The 16,247-nt window shown below is 37.6% G+C and overlaps 1 non-coding gene across 1 annotated transcript; it reads left to right on the forward strand.

The window, feature by feature from the left end:
* The first annotated feature begins 2,560 nt into the window (after positions 1-2,560).
* On the forward strand, positions 2,561-2,667 carry LOC112403589 (U6 spliceosomal RNA). The gene has a single exon (XR_003003935.1). It is a non-coding gene; the product is annotated as a U6 spliceosomal RNA (small nuclear RNA).
* Positions 2,668-16,247: the final 13,580 nt, after the last annotated feature.

Raw genomic sequence — 16,247 nt, forward strand, 5'->3', positions numbered from 1 at the left:
TTTAAAATAGAATGTTATGTTATTATACAAAAGCCTCCTGGTAACCACAAAACAATCCTTTAGTAAATACCGAGAGAGAGAGAGAGAGAGAGAGAGAGAGAGAGAGAGAGAGAGAGAGCTATATAAGCATAACAGTAAAAAAAAAAATTCATCAAACTACAAAGGAAGAGAACAAGATTCAATAAGTGGTGCTGGGAAACTGGAGAGCTACATGTAAAAGGATGAAATTAGTACATTTTCTCACACCATATACAAAAATAGACTCAAGATAGATTAAAGACTTAAATGTAGTACGTGAAAAAGCTCTTAGGAGAGAACAGAGGCAAAACACTCTTTGACATCAATTGCAGCAATATTTTTATGGATCAGTCTCCTAAGGGAAAAGAACCAATAACAAAAATAAACAATGGGACCTAATTAAATTTAAAAGTTTTTGCAAAGCAAAGGAAACCATCAACAAAATGAAAAGATAACCTACTGAATGGGAGAAAATATTTGCAATAAGCTCATACAACTCAACATCAAAAACAAACAAACCAACAAAAAACAGAATTAAAAATGCACAGAAGAATTCAATACACATTTTTCCAAAGAGTAAATGCAGATGATCAACAGACACACCACTAATCATCAGGAAAATTAAAATCAAAACTACAATGAGATATCACCTCACACATGTCAGAATGGCTATCATCAAAAAGAAGACAAATAACAAATGTTGGCGAGGATATGGAGAAAAGGGAACACTTGTACACAGTTGGTAGAAATGTAAATTGGTGCAGCCACTGTAGAAAACAGTATGGAAGTTCCTCAGAAAATTAAAAATTGAACTACCATGTGATCCAGTAATTCCACTCCTGGGTATACATCTAAAAAAACCAAAAACACTAATTCAAAAAGATACATGTACCCCAATGTTCATAGCAGCATTATTTACAATAGGCAAGATATGGAAGCAACCTATGAATAAATAAAGATGTGGTATACATATTGAAAAAAAATATATATATATATAAAATGGAATATTACTCAACCAAAAAAAAAGGATGAAATTCTGCCTTTGCAGCAACATGGATGAACCTAGAGGGTACTATGCTTAGTGAAATAAGTCAAACAGAGAAAGATAAATACTGTATGTCATCACTTATATGTGGAATCTAAAAACAAAACAAGTGAATATAACAAAACAGAAAAAGACTCACAGCTATAGAGAACAAAGTAGTGACTACCAGTGAGGAGAGGGAAGGGGGAGGGGCAAGATAGGGGTAGGGAATTAAGAGATACAAACTACTATGTATAAAATAAATAATTATATTCTACAGCATAGGAAATGTAGCCATTATTTTGTAATAACTGTAAATGGAGTATAATCTATAACAATATTGAATAAGTATGTTGTATACCAGAAACCAATATAATATTGTAAGTCAACTATGCTTCAATTAAAAATAATTATAATTTAAACTGGTACACTCTTACAGAGACACCAGGGTGATTTTAAAATTTATCTGAAAGATAACATTTAAATTTCTAAAACATTATGAAGATTGTTTAGGATGAAAAACTAACACTTGTAAATTTGGTGTGATAAATTCAAAAGAACAAACATGTTTGGAAACACATCACTGATTGTAATTTAATTTTGTTGAACATATAATTTCACTTGCTTGTATATTTAAATATTTTGTAGCTAAAATAATTATTCACTTAATGAATAAAAATAATATAAAATTTGGAAAGCTATTAAAAAAAGAAGAGTGCAAGAGAAGAAAAAAAGGAACACAGAAGAACTACAAACACAAGTAGAAAAGAATTAACAAAGTGGCAATATGTACATACCTATCAATAGTTACTTTAAATGTAAATGGACTGAATCCTCCAACCAAAATACACAGAGTGACTGACTGATAAGAAAACAAGACCCATATATATATACTGTCTACAAGAGAGTAAGAACACACACAGACTCAAAGTGAAAGGATGAAATAAGACAGTCTATGCAAACGGAACCAAAAGAAAGCTGGAGTAGCTATATTTATATCAGAAAAAATAGGCTTTAAAACAAAGATGGTAGTAAGAGACAAAGAAGGGCATTACATAATGATAAAGGAGTCAATCCAACAAGAGAATACATTTATAAATATTTGTGCATCCAACATAGGAGCATCTAAATATATAAAGCAAATTTTAACAGACCTAAAGGGAGAAATAGACAGTAATAGTTGTAGGGGATTTTAATGCCCCACTTACATAAATGAATAGATCAACCAGAAAGAAAATCAATAAGGGAACATCTGCCTTAAAGGATGTGTTAGCCAGATGGACTTAACAGATATATACAGAACGTTACACTCAAAAATAACAAAATGCACATTCTTCTCTAGGGCTCATGGAATATTTTCCAGGATAGATCATATGTTAGGCTACAAAACAAGTTTTAATAAATTTATGATAATTAAAATCATATCAAGTGTCTTTCTGAACACAATATTAAACTAGAAATTAATTACATGAAGATAACAAAAATTTACATATGTTGGAGATTAAACAACATACTACTGTGCTTGCTTCGGCAGCACATATACTAAAATTGGAATGGTACAGAGAAGATTAGCATGACCCCTGTGCAAGGATGACATGCAAATTCGTGAAGCATTCCATATTTTTAAAACAAAAAAAAAAAATCCAAAAATGGGCAGAAGACCTAAATAGACATTTCTCCAAAGAAGATATACAGATTGCCAACAAACACATGAAGGGATGCTCAACATCACTAATCATTAGAGAAATGCAAATCAAAACTACAAGGAGATATCAACTCACACCATTTAGAATGGCCATCATCAAAACATCTACAAACAATAAATGCTGGAGAGGGTGTGGAGAAAAGAGAACCCTCTTGCACTGTTAGTGGGAATGTAAATTGATACCACCATTATGGAGAACAGTACGGTGGTTCCTTAAAAAACTAAAAATAGAACTACCATACGAGCCAGCACTCCTACTACTGTGCATATACCCTGAGAAAACCATAATTCAAAAAGAGTCATGTACCACAATGTTCACTGCAGCTCTATTTACAATAGCCAGGCCATGGAAGCAACCTAAGTGTCCATCGACAGATGAATGTATAAAGAAGATGTGGCACATATATATAATGGAATATTACTGAGCCATAAAAAGAAACAAAATTGAGTTATCTGTAGTGAGGTGGATGGACCTAGAGTCTGTCATACAGAGTAAAGTAAGTCAGAAAGAGAAAAACAAATATTGTATGCTAACACATATATATGGAAACTAAAAAAAGAGAAAAAAAGATTCTGAAGAACCTAAGGGCAGGACAGGAATAAAGACACAGATGTAGGGAATGGATTTGAGGACAAGGGGAGGGGGAAGGGTAAGCTGAGACAAAGTGAGAGAGTGGCAAGTACATATATACACTACCAAATGTAAAATAGATAGCTAGTGGGAAGCAGCTGCATAGCACAGGGAGATCAGCTCTGTGCTTGTGGTCACCTAGAGGGGTGGGATAGGGAGGATGGGAGGGAGATGCAAGAAGGAGGAGATATGGGGATATATGTATATGTATAGCCGATTCATTTTGTTATAAAGCAGAAACTAACACACCATTGTAAAGCAGTTATACTCCAATAAAGATGTTAAAAACAACAACAACAAAACAACAAAACCCACAACTTACTACTGAGCAATCAATGGCTCAGAGGGAAGTCAAAAGAGAAATAAAAAACTCTGAAATGAACAAAAATTGAAATGTACCAAAATTTGTGGGATACAGCTGTTCCAAGTTCTACATCCACAATTCAGTCATGTGATATACCACATTAACAAAATGAAGGTTAATAATCTCAATAAATGAAGAAAAAGCTTTTGAAATAATTCAACATTCATTTATGATAAAAACTGTCAACAAAGTTGGCATGGAAACAGTACCTCAACATAATCAAGGTCATATATGACAAGCCCACAGCTAACATCATACTCAACACTGAAAAGCTGAAAGCCTTCCTCTATGATCAGGAGCTAGATAAGTATGTCCACTCTCTCCACTTTTATTCAACATGGTATTGGAAGTCCTAGCCAGAACAAACAGGCAATAAAAAGAAATAAAATGCGTCCAAACTGGAAAGAAAGAAGTAAATCTTTTACTATTTGCAGATGACACGATATTATGTATAGAAAATCCTGAAGACTTAATAAAAAAAACTGTTAGAAATAATAAATGAATTCAGTAAAGTTTCAGGATACAAAATCAATATACAAAAATCTGCTGCATTTCTATACCCTAATAAACTAAACTATCAGAAAGAGAAATAAAGAAACAGTCCTGGGGCTTCCCTGGTGGCGCAGTGGTTGAGAGTCCGCCTGCCGATGCAGGGGACACGGGTTCGTGCCCTGGTCTGGGAAGATCCCACATGCCGCAGACAGGCTGGGCCCGTGAGCCATGGCCCCTGAGCCTGCGCGTCCAGAGCCTGTGCTCCACAACGGGAGAGCCCACAACAGTGAGAGGCCCGCATACCGCAAAAAAAAAAGAAAAGAAAGAAAACAATCCCATTTACAACTGCATCAAAAATAAAATACTCAGGAATAAATTTAACCAATTAGGTGAAAGACCTGTATATTTAAAAGTTCAAGTACTAATGAAGGAAATTGAAAATGAAACAAACATATGGAAATATATACCATATTCATGTACTGGCAGAATCAGTATTTTTATTTTATTTTAAATTTGTATTGGAGTATAGTTGATTTACAATGCTGTGTTAGTTTCACGTGTACAGCAAAGTGAATCAGTTTTATATATATATATATATATAAAAATATATATATATATATATATATATATCACATCTTCTTTATCCATTCATCTGTTGATGGATATCTAGGTTACTTCCATGTCCTGGCTATTGTAAATAGTGATGTAATGAATATTGGGGTGCATGTATCTTTTCAAATTATGGTTTTCTCTGGGTATATGCTTAGGAGTGGGATTGCTGGGTCATATGGTAGTTCTATTTTTAGTTTTTAAGGAACCTCCATACTGTTGTCCATAGTGGCTATACAAATTTATATTCCCACTAAACAAAGTAGGAAAGATCGCTTTTTTCCACACCCTCTCCAGCATTTGTTGTTTGTAGAGTTTCTGATGATGCCCATTCTAACTGGTGTAAGGTGATACCTCATTGTAGTTTTGATTTGCATTTCTCTAATTTTTAGTGATGTTGAGCAGCTTTTCATGTGCCTCTGGCAATCTCTATGCCTTCTTTGGAGAAATGTCTATTTAGGTTTTCTACCCATTTTTTGATTGGGTTGTTGTTTTTTTGATATTGAGCTGTATGACCTGTTTGTATATTTTGGAGATCAATCCTTTGTCTGTTGATTCATTTGCAAATATTTTCTCCCATTCTGAGGGTTGTCTTTTTGTTTTGCTTATGGTTTCCTTTGCTGTGGAAAAGCTTTTAAGTTTAATTAGATCCCATTTGTTTATTTTTGTTTTTATTTTCATTACTCTAGGAGGTGGATCAAAAAAGATCCTGCTGTGATTTATGTCAAAGAATGTTCTGCCAGTATTTTTAAAATGTTCATACCACACAAAGCAATCTATAGATTCAATGCAATCCCCATCAAAATTCCAATGGCATTTTCATAGAAATTGAACAGATAATCCCAAAATTTGTATGGAACCACCAAAAACCCTGAATAGCCAAAGCAACCTTGAGAAAGAAGAACAAAACTAGAGGTATTACACTCCCTGATATCAGATTATATTGTGGAGCTACAGTAATTAAAACAGTATGGTTTTGAAGTGGGACTTCATCATAATGAAAGGTTTCTGTGCAGCAAAGGAAACCATCAACAAAACGGGAAAGTAATCTACAGAGTGGGAGACAATATTTTCAAATCATATATCTGATAAGGAGCTAATATCCAAAATGTATAAAGAATTCATACAACTTAACAGCAAAAAATAAACAATCCAATTTAAAAATGGGCAGAAGATCAGAATAGACATTTTTCCAAAGAAGACACACAAATGGCCAATAGGTATCTGAAAAAGTGCTGAACATCACTGATCATCAGGGAAACATAAATAAAAACAACAATGAGATATCACCTCACACCTATCAGGATAGGTATTATCAAAAAGACAAGAAAAAACATGTTGGTGAGGATGTGGAGAAAAGGGTAGAACTACCATATGATTCAGCAATTACACTTCTGGGCATTTATTTGAAGGAAATAGAAACACTACCTCAAAAATATATGCACCCGTATGTTCACTGCAGTATTATTTACAATAGCCAAGATATGAAAACAACCTAAGTGTCCATCGATGGATAAAAAGACAAAGAACTTGTGGTACATATGTACAGTGGAATATTATTCAGCCACAAAAAAGGCGAAATCTTGCCATTTGTGACAACATGTGTAGACCTCAAGGGCATTATACTAAGTGATATAAGTCAGACAGGGAAAGACAAACACCATGTGACCTCTCTTAGGTGCGGAATCTGAAAGAGGCAGGGGGTTTGGGGTGGTAGAAATAAGGGAATGAAAAGAAAAAAGGAAAATAATGTACAAGTCTTTTTGTAAGCAGCCTTTGGCAGGAAAGAGCTCTTCGCAGGAGGCCCCTTTTGTCTTGTCACAAAACTTAAACCAGGCACCCCTATGCTGTACTCATCTCTAGCCCTAGCACAACTTTCAAATCTTTTGATCACACAATACCTTGTTTAACCTGTTGGTTTTTTCTGTAGATCAAAGAAGTAGAAATGAAGAATAAGTAATTAACAGATGACCAGATCTCTTCCTTAGCATCCTTTTCAGTAATCTCACGAACAAACTGTGTGAACAAGACAATATCAAAAGAAAGATCACAAGAATTTGACAAGCCTGCACACAAACCTGCATGCAGAGGGGGATGGCAACGACTCTGACCCCCTATCTCAATGATTAACTGAGATAACTTCCCCTTTTCCCTTTAAAACTTTCAAGGCTGAGCAGAATCTTGGGAGGCGGTTTTTGGGGAACACTGAGTCCACCATCTCCCCAGACTGCCGGCATTCTGATTAAAAGCAACTTTCCTTTCTACCAACATTTGCCTCTCTTGAGTATTGATTTTTGAGTGATGAGCAGCTGGACCTGATTTGGTAATACTTTAAGAAAATTGTAAAATTTATTGACATGAAAAAGCTGGATAAATGGAGAGTTATATCATATTTGTGGATAGCAACACAATAACATAATGACCTTAAATCTTACCACATTAATCAACAAATTCAAGATAAAAAAAAGGAAGAAGAGAAGTAAAAGAAGTTTAAGGAGGGTGGAAGGAAGTGACCTGGACACCCAATAACACTTCTCTAGTAACATCCTGATGAGTTAAGTATAAATGAATCAGAAAGAAATGGATTTTTTTTCCTTGAAATACACATGAGTTTAAATACCAAGGAAAAATATGCTTGGAAAAAATGTTTTGTTAAAACTCCTCCTCCCCCAAAAAGTTTCATTGAAGATGGAGTTTTGTTTTTCACTCTTTTAGTCATTTGTGGTTTGTCTCAGAAAGTAAAATGTGGTAGATATGCTTTTATTCTGAACTGAAAGTGATGTTTATCCTGATAGCTTACCATATATTGGATGCTTACTGTAATACAACATCACATCAGGTACTATGTATATATTATTTTATTTAATCTTTGCTTCAACACTAAAACAGTTAAACAGTGAAATAACACAGGCAATGTTCTGTCAGGTGGGTATTATTGTCCTCATTTTACAGATGAGGAAAACTGAAGCTCAAAGAAATTAAGTACCTTAATTTCAAGTACCTTGTAAGTCCAAAGACTCAAAGACAGTAAGTAGTAGAGCCAGGTCTGGAACCCAGATCTGTCTGAGAATGAGCATAACCAATTCAATACAGAGATTCCACAGTCGTTAACATTTGAATAGGAATCTAGGTAAAGCACTGTTCTAAAGCCATCTGTAGCAGCAACAGTTTCCATGGTTAAATGGTTATCTCAAGGGCAATATTAAGGACCTATTCTGGGTTCCTGATGGCAGGAAATGGAAACTTGGTATTCTGAAGTTTATAAGTAAGCACGGTACTATCTATAACAGTACAAATTAGAATGAAAGGCTTTTGGAGGACAAAGGGAGAGACATATTTAAAGTAGGACGTGAGGAATTAACCACGGTAGTCTCATGATCACTGGATAAACTTTTCAGTTCAAGGGCTCTGTCAATCAATATGGAAAAGGGTTGGAACCTCTCAGGTGCTCTGGCTATAGGCAGCTGGAGGAAAAACTGTCAGATACAGTGATGAGAGAGGATTGACAGAGATGAAGAGGGAGTGTTGACAGCATAAACAAATCGGGACAAAGGGAGAATTTAAATATTACCATCCGGTCATTTTCCTGAAGGAAAATATAACCGGCAATGTTCTGTCGTGACAGAGAGGTAAAGGAGCACAGGCTCTGTTACCAGAGAGACTCCAAGCTCTGCCACTTACCAGAGGGATGACCATGAGCAAATTATCAAACTTGATCCCAAGTTTCTTCGTCTTTATAAAGGAGACAACACCACCCATCTTATTAGGTTGGTGCCAGCCTATTCAAAACCCAGACCTGCATGAAACCAAAATCTGCTGTTCTTTCAAACTTCTATTCACTTTCTACACTACAGCCTTTTTACCAAATTGCCTTTATTTGTGATAATTAATGCTTATTAAAAATCACTGGGTGAATGCATATATATTTAATAACTCTGTTGAAGTATAATTTTCAATGATAAAATCCATTTGTTTTATCACCACAGTCTGATTTTTTTTAAATTTCCACTACCCCAAATAGAAACTTGGCACCCATTTGTACTCTCCATTCCCACCCACAGCCCCAGGCAACAGATTACTAATTTACTTTCTTTCTCTATAGATTTGCCTATTCTGAGCATAGAAATTGATTCAGACAATATGTGGTCACTTAGTATGCTTCCAAGGCTCATCAGTGTTTTAGCATTCATCAGTACTTTGTGAATGTATGCTTTGTTTTTTGAACCTTCTTGGCTAGGATAACAAGGTTTGTTAAGAATCTCCTTGAATATTTCAGTTTCCTTGAAGGTACTGTCTACATCAACCTGAGTTTGATAAACAAGAGCACCAGCCAGAGATAATAAGGAAAGAACATGTCTGATATCCCTCGTTAAACTTTCTAGGGTTCTGAGGTGAGATACCCATGCCTGTGGGTCACTTTGCATACTTGCTACCATTTTCCCCACCATGTCCAGAAGGGATATTAGGTCAGATTAGGCTGCTCTTGACTTCTGTCTTTGAATGCTGGACATTCTTTTTGTGTGCTGTGGCTTTGCTACCTTGAACAGGTAGCAAAGAACAAAAGCTCCCCAGCTTTCCAACTTTTTGCTAGTTCTCCAATCTATGTCCATTCCTCCACCTAATTCAACTTCTGAATACCCTCTATTCATTACTTCATATTGATTTTTATTTCTTATTAATTTATCTACCTGGTTACATTTAGAAAAAGTAATCAAAACAAAACAGGCACCCATCATTGGGTTTGTCAAGCAAATCTCTCCCCATCTTAAGATACATGCTGGACCTGCCAAGGTGACTCTCTACACAAAGACCCTTCTCCTTTCGTGGTTTTTTTCCAACTTGGACATCCCAATACACCAACTGCCTTGTGTATTCAGACTCTGATCATTGGCCAGGGAGGAAGTTTGTTGTATGGGAAGAACATTGGTATTCGAATTGGATAGACATGAAACTGAATCTTAGCTCTGTCAGTTACCCTCTGGGGAACTTTGGGCAAACAATGCAAGATTTTGAGTCCCAGTTTTCTCATTTATAAAGCAGGTATAAATTATACTTTCCTTCTAGTTGTTGTTAGCATTAAATGTTTGCAAAGTATATGTCACAAGAACACAGTAGACGCTGCATAAATGGCAGTTATGAAGTTTATTAGCCTGCCACCCTGAACTCAGCTCTTTTTTCCATTCACGTAGCTGAGCAGCACCCTATGGGGCTTTCCCATGACAGACCCCTCCCCCATATCCTCGGCTTTAACTCCTCTCCACAGTACCCAGATAATAGTATCTCATGCATATTTCCTGAGTTTTTCAGATGCTAAAAACCACCACCAAATGGAAGAAATTAACTACTTGGTGATCATGAGCACATAGCACACAGACCTACTGGCGCCCAAGGGCTGGTAAAGTTAACCGCCCTGTTACTTCAACATCAACCAATCAGAGAATTTTGCACGAGCTGATCACATACCCTGTTACCACCCCCATCCCCCAACCTGGACTTTAAAAATGCTTTGCTGAAGCCCTTTGCGGAGTTCAGGTTTTGGGGTGGGGCATGAGCCACCCGTCTCCTTGCGAGGCCCTGCAATAAACATTTCACTGCTCCAAACTCTGACGTTTCAGTTTGTTTGGCCTCACTGTGTGTTGGGCACATGAACTTGTGTTAGGTAACATTCTCCAAGGCTGCCCTCAGCCCGGGGCTTTCAGAACCAATTGCCTTCTAATCCCAGCACTAGCACAAACACAAATTCCAATGCCAGGTTCAAATATTTAGTTAGAAAGCATTTAGAAAAAGAGAGAACTTGTTTTGGGCCTGTTTGATTCTGGAAGATCCATTGGAGAAGACCTCTGACTAGCCACTTACTTACGACTTGCTGGAAGCATCACAACTACATCTGGTTTCATGAACATATGACCTGTACAGTCACACAGGACCCTACATTTATTTATAAAGGCCCTGAGCTTGGTCTAACACTCTGCTGTTGCCGTCTTGAAATTTCTAATAATTTTATCTTTAAATTGTGTTTTGTAAATGAAGTCTGACGGAACAATGGAGTCAGCACATGAGCAGAGAAGGTACTTGCTATAGGTGTGTCCACTTTCCTTGCTGCCCAAATGCAAATAGCATTCAAATACCCCAGGAACACAGAATTCCTGTTGGATCCACAGTATGTGTGAGTCTGCAAGACTCAAAGGGAGTACAGAGTAAACATATTACATCAATGACTAACAGCCCTGAGAAGCCATGCTTTCCATTTGAACCAGAACTGGCTTTAAACATAGTAAGAAGGCAATCGTGTTCTAAGAAACTTCAACAACCAAGGAACCCTAATATAAGGTACTTCCCTATATTAGCTAATCAAGTTAGCTGAAAATAACATAAAAGGAAAAGGAAAGATAAGACAATCTCTATATTTCAATCTTTCCTTACTTGTCAGTAATCTAAAGATAGAAAGTGTTGGCATAACGTGCTCATATTAAGAAATGAAATTTTAAAAGTTGAGAGGTTTTTTTTTTGCAGAATTTCCACTGGTCTCAAAAGAACAAAATACATATGATGAGTGAACTATGAAATACAAATTGTCTAATTTCTGTGGTTCTACATATGAGTGAAATACTCTTACATTTGCAGTTAAAGCTGGCATTGCAAAATATAAAGGTGAAACATAAAATTCATGCTAATGATTTAAAATTTTGTTTTTTCTTTTCTTATAATGACCTTAAATAGCAAATAAAAAGCACCATGACAAGAAGAGGTAGAGACCATGGAAAAAAGAAAAAAAAAAAAGCTTTATATTTTAGTACGTTTAGCATCACTTTTATTCTCTTGGTTTTTGAACAGAGGGTCTTGCATTTTCACTGGGCCACAAAATTTATGTAACATCCTGCATCTAACTCTGCTCTCTTCTTGGTGGTCCTGAATAACTTCCTGGGGAGAACTTGGGCTACTTGTGCTCTAAGGGAAGGAGACCCTATATAAATGAACTGACTTCTTTTCATAATGAAAATTCTCATTTTTTTAGTCAGAAAAGAGTAGAAGCCAACTGGTTTGAGGCTTTACCCCTCCTCCAGCTTATGTAAATTTCTGAGGTGTTATTTTTCCATGCCTCTGGGAAGTCCGAAGACACAACACATTTTTGCATAAACATAAATGATATATTTATCTTGGGGTTCCTCTTTCTGATACTCTTGAACTGACGTTTGGGTGGGGGCTGTTTTTACATCTTATCTCAAGGTCATGCTTAGCTTTAGAGATTTTATTAAATATAATAAGCAAGAAACTGGGATGGAGCTAATGAAAACTGAAGGCTGATGGTGTGCACAGCAGAATCACCAAATATACAAGATTGAAGTATTGTAGAGATTATCTAGGTAAACATTTTAATGACTCAAGAGTGAAGGCAGGGAATTTCAAATTGTTTAAAAAAAAAAAATGTCTAGGCCACAAAGTGATTGGCCAGGAGGAGAGAAATCTAAATGTGAATCTCAAATTTTCTTCAAGTTTTTTTGGTAAATAAAATCTTGGCACGTAAAATGCAACACTGAGAGGAGCTGGGTGAGACTGCACTTATGCCAAGGAGTTTTTGTTTGTTTGTTTGTTTGTGGTATACGGGCCTCTCACTGTTGTGGCCTCTCCCGTTGCGGAGCACGGGCTCCGGAAGCGCAGACCCAGTGGCCATGGCTCACGGGCCTAGCCGCTCCGCGGCATGTGGGATCTTCCCGGACCGGGGCACGAACCGTGTCCCCTGCATCGGCAGGTGGACTGTCAACCACTGTGCCACCAGGGAAGCCCCCAAGGGGTTTTTGAACGATACTTCAGTCTGTCTTCATCTATGGCATCGTCATTCCCTTGGTTGCCTAAGCCAAATTCCTGGGACTTGTCCTAGATGCCTTCCTTCACCTCTAACCAATAACTGCTTTTACTGAGTTTCCTACAAAACAAGGTGTGTGCCCCTCCCCTCTACTACATCTGTGGCTCTGCCCTGTTCATCTAACCTTGATGACAGTAACAGTACCTAACCACTCTCCCTGTCACCAGGCTCTCCGACCATGAAGCTGTCTTTGACACAGCCACTAGAAAGATCTCTCTGGAGGACAAATCTGAGACACATGGTTTGACTAAAACATCTGTGGTTCCCTGCGGTTACAAGATAAAGCTCTTTACGGCACCAAGGCTACTGGGGGCTCTCCCTTTCCAGACTGACCCAATTTTCCAGTAAACAGAGTTTTATTTTGCAAATGTACTAAACTGCTTGTAAGTTCCTAAACACATTTTTCTGTTTTATGCCTGTGTACATTTTCTATGTCTGCTTAAGTCCTTTTCTTCATTCCCTAGCCCATCCTTTCTGTGTCTAGTTTTCCAACTCAGTTTCCTTTTCCTCTTCTTCTTTCTATTCTTCCTTCCTCCTCCTCCGACAGCTAACATTGATTAAATGTTTACTATGTCTAGGCACTATGCTTAAGACTCCACACTTTTAATCCTCACAGCAAGTTTATGAACTAGATTCTACAGTTATTCCCATTTTTAATCTCTAAGGAGTTATTTGAGTAACTTAACTAAGGTTACATAGCTATGAACTGTGACCTGAGTCTGAACTCAGATCTGGTTGGCTCCCACATGTTAATACTCTCTTAATCACTGTGTACTATCTCTTCCAGAAAAATTTCCCTTGGTTGAGTCGGGCAGTGGCTGGCTGGGATGTTCAACAGATCTGTGTCTTCTGCTTCCCAGGCCACAGCTGGATTGCTTTTCCCACCCCTAAGTTAGGCAAGGAAACTGTGGCTAAGTTCTGGTCAATGGGCTATGGGAGGAATGAGTGCATGCCACTTTCAGGGCTGGCCCCTAAAGTCTCTCTGGTGACCTTCCACACTCTCTCTCTTTTTGCAAAGAAATTGGAAGCCCAGAAGATGACAGTATCATGAGATGTAAGCAGCCTAGTTTCCTAAATGACTGGATGGAGCACAGCTTTGCCCTTCATCCTGGGAGCAAGTGATGTTTTATTTGGAAAGCTCCTAAGACTTCTAGGGTCATCAGTTACAACTGTTTTTTGTTTTTATTTATTTATTTATTTTTGCTGCATTGGGTCTTTGTTACTGTGTGCCACAACTCTAGTTGTGGTGAGCAGGGCTACTCTTCATTGTGGTGCACAGGCTTCTCATTGCGGTGGCTTCTCTTGTTGCGGAGCACAGGCTCTAGGCTGTGAGCTCAGTAGTTGCAGCATGTGGGCTCAGTACTTGCAGCTCATGGGCTCTAGGCCGTGAGGGCTTCAGTAGTCATGTGCATGGGCTCAGTAGTTGTGGCTTGCAGGCTCTAGAGTGCAGGCTCTGTTGTTGTGATGCATGGGCTTAGTTGCTCTGAGGCATGTGGGATCTTCCTGGACCAGGGATTGAACCTGTGTCCCTTGCATTGGCGGGCGGATTCTTAACCACTGTGCCACCAGGGAAGTGCTGTTAACACTGTTAATGTTACTTTCCCTAGCACATGGGCTAAGTGCTCCATCGAATGTTACTTTCATATTATATGGGAATTATCTCTTTATGTATCTATCTCTTCCAATAAGATGTTTGGAAACATCTTAAGGGGAAACACTTTTTCTGATCAATCTTTATGTTTGGTACATTAAGTACACAATAAATATTTGTTGACCTAGAAAATATATCAACGGCTTACTAAATACTAATATTGATAATATGTTTTGAATGCTTATATGCAAAAGGCACATTATCAAGCACATATTCATTGCTTTATATAATTCTAATAATTCACAAATGTTAATTAAGTGGTTACCATGTATTGTGTATTGGGCTCTGAAAGAGGCCCTGGGGATACATTAGTAAACAAAACAAAGTCCCTGTTTGCATAGAGCATAAATTATACTTTGTGTAATCAGATAATAAACAAATAAGAAAAAACTCTTAGAATGTCAGATGGCAAAAGTGCTTTGGAGAAATATGAAGTAGCATAAGAAGAAGAGGAATTAATGGGGGTTAGGAGATGTGGCTATCTTAAATGGGTGATAAGGGAAGACCTTGTGGGGATTATAACATTTGAGTAAGGTTGAAAGGAAACAAGTAGTGGTTATCAGGAGGAAATCATTACAAACAGAGGGAACTGCAAGGACAAAAGCCTTAAGTAGGAATGTGCTCACAATGGCTGTACAAGGTAGCTACATAGTATCTTCATTTTGCATAGAAAGAAACTGAACCCAGAAAATTTAAGTAACTTATCAAAGAACTTATAAGTGGCACATTCGAGGCTTGAACTGAAATCTTTTGGATTTAAAAGCCCATATTCATTCTGATACACTCTCCAGCCTGTGACTTTTACTTTTAGTTACACTAAAAGTACACACACACACACCATTCTAAAAGAACTGTCATGGGAGGTCATGATGAATGGCTTTCTTAATACCAATGCTTTCTATGTGACTTCTTACTCAATAGAGACTAGAAGGGTGAAGCTAGGGTTTCTGCATGTAGCCTCTCCTTCACTAAACAGATCACCTGCCAGACTTAGAAATGGACTTTGGTGTAATGAAATTGCAGCTGTGAGCTCTTCTGGAAGCTGCATGGTAGAGCTGGATGTTTTGATTTTTCTGAGCTGAAGAAGGAGAGGCTTTTGTGTTGAATGGAAGTTATAGCAGCTTCTCAGTTTTGAAACTTTGCCAGTAGCAGCTGAGACCCTGTGGATCTTGCAGTGGCTGCTCTCTTGCCAGGCCAAATTGGCAGTTTTATTCTGGGAGTTGCCCTTGGAGGCTCAGCCTAGAGCCTCATTCTCCAGCCTGTCCCTTAATACCCTATATTAAATCCCTTTCAGGCGTCCAGTTTGTTTTACATATGTACAAGTTGTACATATGTAAGGTACATATGTACATACATTTTATATATGTACAAGTTGTACATATATAGCTTGCTCATCTATTTTGGTACCACCATTCAAAGTCCTTTTCAGCCATAGTATTCTAATTACCATTCTGACCTTGCCTCCTATTATAGTAGACACGCCCTCCTTGGACTCTGCTACACTGAACTCCATCACTATCAGGGAGCTTATTTCAGAAGTGGTATCCTCACCTTTGCCTATTTCTATTATGCTTCACAAAGATGCTTGAGCTTTTATCACTCATGTATTTTTCACTGCTATGTGTGGAAAGGGGTGTCCTCCAGGCCCTTTTGGGAGATATAGTCAGAGTGTATGCGAGTGGGTCATATGTGATAAATCCACTTCAGCAATCTCATTTATATTAATCTTTGAATCTTTCCACTACATTATACCAATAAATAGTTGCTATCTCAACCTCATTTAACCCAGGCCACTGCTGAGTATAATTTTTGATCCTCCAAGAGAGCAACTATTTAGGACCACTCCTAGCCGCTTGTGTTCATACACTGAATCCAGGATCTCTACCAAT

The sequence above is a fragment of the Neophocaena asiaeorientalis genome, unplaced genomic scaffold, assembly GCF_003031525.2.
Source record: "Neophocaena asiaeorientalis asiaeorientalis breed wild unplaced genomic scaffold, Neophocaena_asiaeorientalis_V1.1 scaffold315, whole genome shotgun sequence".
Lineage (NCBI taxonomy): Eukaryota > Metazoa > Chordata > Mammalia > Artiodactyla > Phocoenidae > Neophocaena > Neophocaena asiaeorientalis.